Raw genomic sequence first — 8,711 nt, 5'->3', positions numbered from 1 at the left:
CCAACTTCATATCCCTGTAGGAGAGTCTCATACGTCTACCCATACTGAAAATGACCTCTGTAACCAGTAAAATAGCTGTCTAACTCAATGTAGACTGCAATCTTTAATGAGGGTATGTATACATACTCTATCCCAAACTTTAATGCTGAACCATAGTGTCTTTACCATAGGATGCATACATTTTACTGTAGCCATATGTCTTCATACATTTGCCATACATTCATGAGTACCATACATTTGCCAATATCTCAAGAACTCACTGCCCATAAACTCATGCTGTAGGCTGATTTCAAGTGCCTTTGAGATTTGTACCTGCACCTAAATTTGAAAATGCATGGGATCCGAGACCCGAGGGGTTTGCAAAGTTCCCTCTCGAGCCGGGGGGGGGGGGTTGTGCTCCCCTTTAGGGTCTTCGTCGGTAGGGGAGGGTCACCTCTCTTTTGTCCTACCAACTCGCCCGGCATCCACTTTTCCTCATGGGCATGTACATGGCAAGTGAATTCTAGCTCTAAAAATCAGTATGATATGCATGGAATAGGAAGGAAATACAATTGCCTTTCATTTGCCCTTTCATGGTATGCAAGATTGGAATTGAAAAGACTGAAATGTAAATGAGAAATGGAGAGGTATTTACCTCAGCAGTGACTCACTGCTTACAAAGCTTTTCTCACTTACCAATTGGGTAATGATTTTCTTATGATCAAGAGGCAAAATAGGCAATCAATTTCATGTCAGGGTTAGGCAATAAAGATTGAGTAATGAAGCTCAAGAAATTATTGATTTCAGTGAATGAAAGTAGATGGGTAATGCTCATTCATTATGGAAGAGTTTGAGACATTTAGAGATGGCCATTTCAGTAAATTGAAAAGGTTTAGCAAAGACAATGACTGACATAACCTTTAGGTTTCATGTAATACATTAAGCTATGAATGAAAGCTTCATTAATCCTCTTATTTCTCTTCAACAATTGGAAATGAGATCAGCAATTGGATGTAAAGAGAAATTAAGAGTGATTAGAGTACCTCATTTAATTGATTGGAGAAGAGCATTGTTGATGGAATGACCTTCAATCCATAATGCTTGACATAGGTGAGTTGAGCTTGATAATCCTTCTAAAATCAGTCCAAGTGATCTTCAATCTTCAAGAATAATCCCTTCCTTGATAAGCTTCAGCTTCATTAATCCCATGAAAGCTCCATGACTCCATGAATGCTCCAAATGAGGGTTGATGAAGACCAATTACCTTCTCTACTTGAAGTAGGTTGCAATAGGTAATAGAGAGGGCTTCAATGTGTCCAAGAGATCCCGAAATTTGAGAGGGAATGCCAAAATTTAATGGCATGAAAGCTTCATGCTGTCCATTGAACACCTAGACCTCCATTGGCTTCAATCTCCTTCAATGTCGGTCCAATGTTGATGGATTCTTGAGGGGAAATGGTTGAGGAAGCTTCAGAGATGCTTTGCCCAAAAAAGCCCCATGATTTGCTTTAAAATTTTCAGGAATCTTTGATGATGTTCCAAACTGCCATAGCTAGGGTTTTGAAGAAGAGGGAAAACTCCAAACTAGTAAGAATCTTGAAGAAACTTGTGAGAGATCTCTTGCCCAGGGTTTGAAGATCATTAGCAATGCTTAAGAGACATCATATCTCTGAAATTTTTCCACGCAGCAAGGGAGTATGTGCAGGCGGCGCAAACAGCGTGAGTACATACTCATGTACCAGAAATCCACGATGATGCTAAGTAGCTATATTAGCTACTCCACTTGAAGCTCTTGAAGCATGGAAAAAGGTCATCCAATACATTCTCATGATAGAAGTGAGAAGGAGAAAATCTGATGTTGCCTTGGCCATGGATTCTTGTGGACAGCTTGAAGGAAAAGAGAAGAAACCCTTTGTTTCATGAAAAGTAACTCTAACTTTTCCTTCCTCTAAATCCTGTAACCATTAGTTTGTCCACTTACCCAAATTTTTGGCTCAAATCTTGATCACGTCCTACTATTTTGTTTGGAGCCCTCCATTTCTTCCATTATTAATGCCAAGAATTGCCATCTTCATTCCTGTTTGTAGCAGACTTTCACATGTAACTCCGGTTTGAAGCCTTCATGTCATGTCAAGTCCTGTCACTCAAATTTCTAACTATGGTTTGCTCTCCCTAGCCTAGGAAACTGAATCAAGTACTTGAAAATGACTTCTGCAAGGATCTAAGCTACTGCTTTGATACCAATGTAATGAAAGCAATCAACCATGGAATGAAATCTAACTGAAATTGAAAATTAACTAAGCTACAACAAAGAATTAACAAATCTATTGCACCAAGACATCCTCATCATGTATTAATGGTTGGAGATTCAAGAATACATGACGGCCATGGCTGAGTGCTTCATAGGCTAAGAAGAAGCTAACTCCAAGAAAATTGTAAAGCCAAGATAATTGAATGATCAAAAGATGTCTTGCCTTTGGCCTCTAGTCCCTTTTTATTCTAACCCTCTTCCAAACTTAAGGGCTGTTCACACATGTACACATAGGCTAGGGCTAAATTTACAAAGGCTGGAATTAATCCAAGGTGCAAATATTAATGTTGTATTTTCCCTTCATGACAACAGAGGATACACTTGACGCTACTGGGTATGAGGATAATCACAACCTTTGGTAAGGGTGACCTCATCAAACCTCGAGGGAAAGAAAAGAAACATCCCGACATGCCAAGCAAGCCTAGTGATGAGAGCAAGGACTTGTTGAAAGAGTTGCTACAAGTGCATGTTGAATAGAGAGAACTAGGAAGTGAGGCCAGGCTTGAAATAAGATGGTCAGGAGACAATGCCAAGGGTAGGCTTTGGACTTACAAACATTGTAGAAGACCATGAAAGAAGCCCAAGCCTTATAGATGAAGGCACCGATGGAGAGCTAGCACAACACTGTGATGGATATCCAAGACGTCGCTACATGCTCAAGGGTATTACGCAGGTAACCAATGGATTTGGGTATCAAAACCCCCTGCTAAACCACCCCTATCAGTTGAAGGCCAGATTGCATCAAAAGCAAAGAAGAACAGGAGGAAATCTAAGAGAAAATCTAGATCTCGGGGCAAGAAACCAAACATGAGTATTAGAAATGAAGAGCCTAGCATGCTTAATAAGTAGATGTCAGATGTAACCATTGAGCATGCACGCAAGAATCAAACTTATGGTAAGTCTCCCTATGTATCTACTTAAGCCCATCTTGGACTACAGGGTGTTGCCACCTTTTCCACAACCAGCTTTCTATTCAAGGGTATTTACCACCTTTTTCTTGGAATGAGGCCTATTACAACATGGAATTTCTTCCTTTTCTCCCCCCATAGTAGATTTTTTTTCTCTCTTTTTTTTCTTTTTTCCTACTCCCGAGAGTGTTTTCACTTTTTGTCAAAGAATAGATCAACATGATAGGGACCAAAGTCATTTTCTCTCATCACCAATATATATTTATGTTGTCTTTTTTTTCAAAAATAAGAATAGCAGGAGTACCCTATATCAAAATCGTTTGCACCACCCCTGCTAGATTAGACGAAAAAGAAGCAATATAGGGGTGGGAGGTGCCTGTGAGGAGCTAGAAGAACAAGGTCACCTCATCAGGATAACCAGGAGGGCGATCAAGAGCAATAGGCAAAGCCTTACCAGTCGATGTGCAAGGGGTGAAGGAGCTATCTGCGGCGGTGATTGTCAGGATCCCTAGGGAGGGTAATACTTCTTGAGACAATATCCCTTAATTAAGAAGGGATTATCAAAAGTATCGATTGTCTGCACTTAGATAGAACTATTTGAATTGACATCAAGCACCTTACAGGGGCCCATCCATCTTGTTTAATCTTGCCTAAAAACTTGCCAAAACATAAACCATAGGCTAGTTTTAAGTCGCCTTCCTTGAACTCCTTCTGCTGCTTGATGAAGTTATCATGATAGGCATTTCTTCAAGTTTTCGTGGCTTCCATGCACTATAGGGCCATCCTACGGGTCTCATCCAGACATTCCAAGTGCAAGAGACAGTACTGCAAGGAATCATCATCTCCCAAGCACTCCTTGATAGCCACGCACAAAGAGGGCAACTCCAGTTCAACAAGAAAACAGCCTATGTACTATACACCAACTGGAAAGGTGACTCTCTTGTAGTAGCCTTATAGGAGATTTTGTATGCCCAGAGAGCCTCTGTAAGTTGATTGTCCCAATCATAGAAATGTGCAGCAATCGTCCTTGTCAAAATTGAATAGAGGATGTGATTGATAAGATCGACTTGGCCGTTGGCTTTGGGATAGTAAGGTGTGGACTTGCAATGGTGGAACTTGTGCAATTCTGTCAATTCTTCCATAATCTTGTTGAGAAAGTGAGTGCCACTATCATTGACTAGCTCGAGGGGAATGCCAAAATAGGTGATGATATTCTCATACAAGAACAAGGCCATGTTGTTGTCATCATCCTGCTTCAGAGCTTTAGCTTCACACCACTTTGTCACTAATCCATACAGAGCAAAATGTATCTGTTCTGTTTCCTTCTAGTTAGTAGATCAATGGGGCTCACGAAGTCAATTCTCTATTTCTCAAACGGCTTTAGGGAAAGGATATGTTGCAATGGCACGATGCTAGTTTTGGTAGGCTTCCTCATTCTCTCACAAGCATCACAACGTTTGTAGTAGTCATAGACATCCTTGTGGAGGGTTGACCACCAATATCCTATGAGCAAGTCCTTTTTGGCTATTGCTTCTCTTGCAAAATTTCCTCCACGAGGCTTGTCGTGGCATGCTTTCAGCACTATCCCAATCTCGTCTCCTGTAACACATCAGCGCAGTACTTCATCTTTGTCTTTCTTATACAAAGCGCCACCTAACAAGGTATAGGGAGCTAATTCTAACAAAATCTTTTCTCCAGCTAGAGATGCCAAGAGGATACTGTTGAGTAGCCAAGAGGTTGGCTATATTTGCATACCATGGGGTGACAGTTTTGACTAGAAAAAGGGAAGCATCAAAAAGGTCAGGGTCATCCTGCTCCTCTTTGTCACTCTCTGAGGGATCCACGATAGATGATCAGCTAGGACATGGGCCAACCAGGCTCAATAACCACTTCAAAATCGAACTCTTCTCTAAGACAAATACCATTTCCAAGCATTCGATCTCTGTCACTGTATACTTTCCTTCTTTATTGGTGACCTTCCAACTTGCATAGTGAATGGGTTGATCTAACTTTGAGGAGCCCTTTTGGCATAAGACCACTCCTAAGCCTTCATCAAATGAATCAGTGTGCACATGGAATTCCTTTGTCCAATCAAGAGGCTACATGATGGGTGCTTTAATTAGACACTACTTTAGGGTGTTATATGCTTCATCACAACCAATGGTCCATGCAAACTCTGCATCTTTCCTCAGGAGCTTACACAAGGGGGATACCTTTGTCGCAAAGTGTGCAATGAACCTTTTGTAATAACCCACATGGCTGAGGAATCCCCTCAATTGTTTGAGGTTAGTTGACACTGTTAAAGTTATAATCTTCTCAATCTTTGCAAGGTCTGTTGCTATCCTTTGTGCAGAGACAATGTGGTCCAAGAGAACTCCTAGGAAGAGACTCCAAAGACACATTTGTCAGGGTTGAGAGAGATCATATACTCTTGACATCTGTCAAAGCATTGTTCCAAGTATCCCCAATGCTCACTGATTAGGCTATATGCACAAAATTCATTTAGATATACCTCAATGAAATCATGCAGATGATTTTAGAATGCGGCCATCATCACTCATTGGAAGGTAGCAGGAGCGTTACAAAGCCCAAATGGCATCACTCTATAATTATAGGTTCCCCATTCTGTTGTGAAGGTTGTTTTGGATTGATCTTGTTCTACGATCTGGACTTGGATGTATCCATTGAATCCATCCAAGAGGAAATAGAGCTCATGGCCATCCATGTGCCCAGAAATTAGTCTATGAAAGGGATAGGGAAGTGATCCTTCTTGGTCTTGGACTTCACCTTTCGGAAGTCTACACATATTCGTAGCTTTCCATTCTTCTTGGGTACTACCATGATGGGTGAAACCCATTTACTATTGGACACTAGATAGATAAACTTGGCTTCAAGGAGCTTCAACAATTTGGCTTTCGTGAGGGAGGAGTAATTTGGATTCATGCACCTCTATATTTGCCTCACAAGCTTGGCATTAGGCTCTAGGTCGATGTGATATTGACATACCATCAGATCAATCCCCTTTAGATCTTTGTAGGACCATGAAAACACATCTAAGTTCTCTTTCAGTAGGTCATACATGACTAACAATTCCTCTTGTGAAAGACTAGTGCCCACCTTTAGGTGATGTTCAATACCATCAACAAACATTAATTGCTTTTCACCTTCCACTTCGCGTATAAAGGTCCCACACAAACTACTTCTGGGTAGAGATCCAACTCCTTTAAAAAAGGGAGTGGCCTTCTCATCTAATACGCCACTAGAATCAACTTCCTGTTTCCATGGGGACTGAACTTGCTCCTCCTTGGGATATTGAAATGGTATCAGGTTTGTTTCGAATCTGATGAGAGGGTTATTTATCTCTTGACTCAAGGACTCATCTTCTGAGGATGCCTCCAAGAATGTCAAACAACAAGGACCTTTAGAGATCTATTTGGTTATTAGGACTGGTGGTTTTTGGCAAGGTACATCATCATCATCCTCTCTTGGAAAGAGTAGATTCGAATGACAAGATCCACTACTGAAGGAAGGTCTATTTTACTCAATCCATTTCTTATGGATATTTTTCATATGATGTGATTCATTAACCAATCCAAAGGATACCAGCGTCATTCTATCTAATAGCATGGGATCTTCTGCTTTTGTAGCCTCTGAAACTTCTTCCTCATTTGTGCCTTTTCTGGGTAGGATAGATTCTTCTGGCTCGCTCTCATAGTCTTCTTCTTCACTATCATCTTCATTCTCTTCAGACTCTGTTTCTACCTCTATAGGGACTTTGTAAGAGAATAATAGATTCTTTGTGGTATCCTCTACCTCTGCTTGTGCATCTATGTCTACTCCTCTCTCTAGCTCTGCTTATGTCCCAATGTCTATCTCTAGCTCTGCTTTTGTCTTTGTTACGGCCATGTAACAAGTGTCTCTATCTCACTGTCACAAGCAATTTCAGAAGTCATTCTTGGGTTAGGAAGGAGGTATTCACCCATTGACAAAGACTTTTCTTCTTTTGGGAGTTGGCTTACAGTGCTCATTGTCAGGGACTGTGCCACTATTTTCTTGGGAAAAATATGTTTGACAACTTCTTCGTCTCCTGACGTGCCATCTGTTATTTCATTGGAAGAGTCTCTTAAGACTTCAATGAAAGTGGATCCATTACTTTTTTGTGATCCATACAACTTCAACACCACTTTGTTGGATCCTCTGCCTAGGATTAGGGTTTCTTTGAACAAATCTGTCCGTGCCCTTAGTTCAAAAAGCCATGGTCTTCCCAAGAGCAGAGGTTATGAGGTCCCATAGGAATTTGGTTTTACCACTAGATAGTTTAGCCACCAATAGTCTCCTCCTGCTAGGGTTGTCTTCACGTATGGGAGAATGCCCAAAGGCTTAATTCCACTTTGGTCTACCTGTCTAATAAGCCACTGTGTAGGCTGCATTCCTTACAAGCCTAGATTCTTCATTGTCACATCCGTCATTATGTTCACTGATGAACCTCCATCAATCAATAATCAATGTATCTACTATAAAGAATCCTTCAATCCACATGCCAATCTCTGGGGTACCAGAATTGAGGAAGGCATTAGCCACATCCACGTCTTTCATAGACTATGTGGTCTTGTTCAACTTAGGGATGGTGGTAGGAGCAATCCTTAGGCCTCTTTTTCTTGTTAGTATGCTTTTGAATTTCTTTCGACATCTAGGAGACAACATTAATGTTAGGTTTGGTTTAAAGGTGGCTAGGTCCTTGACCAAGTCATATTCTTTGATGGGATTCATGGGCTTCTCCATTCACCTAGGGAATGGAGAAACACCCGCTTTTATTTTTCATTTTTCCTCTGGGTGTGGCAACATCTACACTTCTTCTATTGCTGGAGGTACTTTGTTATCCTCTATCTCTTGGACCTCTGAACCTATCTATATAATTGTCTCTGCAGCTCTCTATGGCATTGTAGTGCTTTGTACTACATTGTTATGCTCTGTATTGTTCTATTTCTCCTTAGGAAGATTAAATTTCACCATTTTGGTAGAGGGAATGTTCTCTTTTGGAACTCTGGGTTCTCTTTTCTTGGCACGCGTTATTGCAGCAACTTCCAATTCCACAAGTTGGAGGCAGGTTCTTGGGTCTTCTATTGGGTATTGAAAGGTGAGAAGGATCGAAGCTTGCACTCGAGAGGTATGGCGAGAGAGTAAGAGCAAGAAAGAGAGAGGCAAGAAATGGGAACTCCAATAGTCACAATATGTGACTAGGCCTTCCTTTATTCAAACTGTCACTAAAAGAATAAAGAATAAAGTGACGGTGACGGGCGCCCACCACTTGCAGTGTGCAATGGCGGTGACTGTCAATGTAGTAATACACGGGCGGCTAGGTGGAGGTGCCTTTATCCCCAAGAACCTCCCACTTAAAGGTGAATCTGCCCTAGTGAGGAGTGAAAAGAAAAAGAAAAAGACAGTACAACATGTACACATGTACAACAAGATGAGGAAAGACATCATCTCATCCCACGCCCATCAACCTCCTA

The sequence above is a fragment of the Lygodium microphyllum genome, chromosome 24 (assembly GCF_053477565.2).
Source record: "Lygodium microphyllum isolate KBCC chromosome 24, Lygodium_microphyllum_v1.1.10, whole genome shotgun sequence".
Classification (NCBI taxonomy): Eukaryota; Viridiplantae; Streptophyta; class Polypodiopsida; order Schizaeales; family Lygodiaceae; genus Lygodium; species Lygodium microphyllum.
The sequence above is the reverse complement of the archived record's forward strand: the minus strand, read 5'-3'. Positions refer to the sequence as shown.